The following is a 2,377-nucleotide window of genomic DNA, read 5'->3' on the forward strand; positions in this document are numbered from 1 at the left end:
CATTAATTACTCTCTTCAGCTATTTTTTTGGGGGCGTGGAGGGTTATAGAGAAGTCAGAGACAAGCTCTTCTGATGGATGCACAGTGAAATGGTTACAAAATTTGCAACAAGGGAAATTCTGGCTAGATAAAGGGTAAACCTCCTCCCTGAGTGTGGTTCAGCACTGGCACAGGTGCCCAGAGAGGCTGGGGAAACTCCCCCTTGGAGATGTTCAGGAACCACCTGGCCAAGGCCCTGAGCAGCCTGATCTAGCTCTGGGGCTAGCCCTGCCGTGAGCAGGAGTTTGGAGTGGAGACCTCCAGACATACCATCTCAATCTTCCTATGAAACTCTGATTCTAAAAATACACAGACCCCCATTTTCCTTTTCGACAGTGCATACACATAGCACGTAGTAGTTTCCTTGATGAAAAGAATAATCAAGCAAGCCCTCTAGTCTGCACTAGGCCTGAGGAAAGTCTTTCTCCGAGCCAGAACTCAGCCAGGGCCACCCAGGACGGCTTCTCCTGGCTTGCTCTCTCAAACTCAGACAAATAATACCTGTGAACCGGTGTTTGTTGGTAAATGAAACACTGAGAAGGTTATAAACCTCCTTGCCCAGTCTCACCAGTCTCCCAGCAATGGCTGTCCCCATGGCCGAGGTGGCTCAGTGACTGGTAATGAAACAATGAGCTGCCTCAGTTTACCATTTAATCAAGCTAATTGGGCTTGGGCTACAGCACAGGGAGGTGTTAATTGTGGAGGTTCATTCATGTGCCGCTCTGGCATCCTCTAGAAGTGAGGGGCAAAGGGGCATCACCCCAGTTCAGTTGTCCACTGGATGTGCCAGTATGTCACAGCTGCACGGCTGATTTCTGAGGCACAGCAGGATGTGCACTGTGCTAGCAGAGACCCCTAAGATGCACACAGTTTATCCAGAACTGTGGCATCTGCATCATTTACAGAGGTGTTTTACCTCCCCCATACATGGCGTAGCACACAGTTACAGCTGCTTCCACAGTGAGTCATGCAATGCTCTGGTAAGCTGATCTTTGCCCAGAGAGCAAGCTTCATAATGCCCTCCTGACAACCTGTCCAAGCTGTCAGCATTCAGTTTTCCAGCAACAGAGCCAAATACTCTTCATTCGAGTAAGGTGTCCAGCACCTTATAGGAATTACCCAAATTTTTGGACCTCTTTGTCAGATGTTCAGCAGAAGAGTGTCTCTGACAGCCTCCTATGTTGAGGATGTTGGTTTCCCAAGGCTGAACACGACCCCATCGTTCTTGAGAGAGACAAAAAGATAGTGGAGAAATTCAGTAGCTCTTCATGCTTAAGGCTTCCCTGTGCGCTCTACAACAAGCCTAATTCAGTGACATCTCCCCTTCCAGCTCCTTCAACGGACACACGCACCTATTTAGAAATGAAAAAACAATTCTGCAGGCTTTGGGGGGGGGGGAGCTAGTGTTAAATTATCCCTTTAACAGCTCAACATTGCTCTGAAAATGTCATCTAAACAGAGCATGATTTGAGAGCTAAAAGAAAACCAATCCAACAAATGTTTCCCGTCACAGATATTGCGGCATCTCCAGCCCATCTCTGTGCTTGTTCCTCATACTCCGATTGAATGCACGTTGTGGCACAGCAATCTGATGGAGACATCAGCTTATACAACAGGAGTCCTCAGGTGCGGGAATAGCACAGTGTTTGGACATTTCTGTCACAAAGCAACTATAACCACATCTCTGCCACTGAAGCAAAGAGAAAGCAGCATATATCTTACAATGCATTGGCTCAGGATAAATATTTGCGGTGACCCAAGCAAACACACCAGGGTCATATATTCGTTATCTACATTGTGCCATCACTGACAAGATTTGATTCAGAAAAGGCACCAAGGTGAGGCAGTGCTACGGCGCAATGCATTCTCATCACCCCAGTGCTTTCACGCGTCTTCTCTGACACAGGGACGTGACAATACCTCGCTGGCGATAACTCTTCACTAACAAATTCTTACCAGAATGTAAGGACATATATACCCATTGCCCGCTGCTACAGTGTTGCTGTATTTAAATGGGCAACACCGACTACCTTGACTACCTAATTTCCTTGCTTGCACAAAAAAGACAAAGGGAGGAGGGGGGAGAGGGGAGATGCTCTTGGGAATATGAAAGCTAAGAAACTTATTTCCAAAAAAACTGCTCAGCAATAGCCATACCGTTTGCCAAACCCCAGCACCTAAAACAAAGGGAAACAGCAGTTGGGCGTACAACGGGAACAAATAGCACACTCCCCGTGCCGCACGCACGCACCCAAAAGGCACTTTCCTTCACAAGAACAGCCCTGTCGCCCACAAACGCTTTTGCGGGAGACGTGACTGCGGGGGACGCCGTGGGGGA

Source organism: Pygoscelis adeliae, unplaced genomic scaffold, assembly GCF_000699105.1.
Source record: "Pygoscelis adeliae isolate BGI_AS28 unplaced genomic scaffold, ASM69910v1 Scaffold120, whole genome shotgun sequence".
In the NCBI taxonomy this organism is placed as follows: domain Eukaryota; kingdom Metazoa; phylum Chordata; class Aves; order Sphenisciformes; family Spheniscidae; genus Pygoscelis; species Pygoscelis adeliae.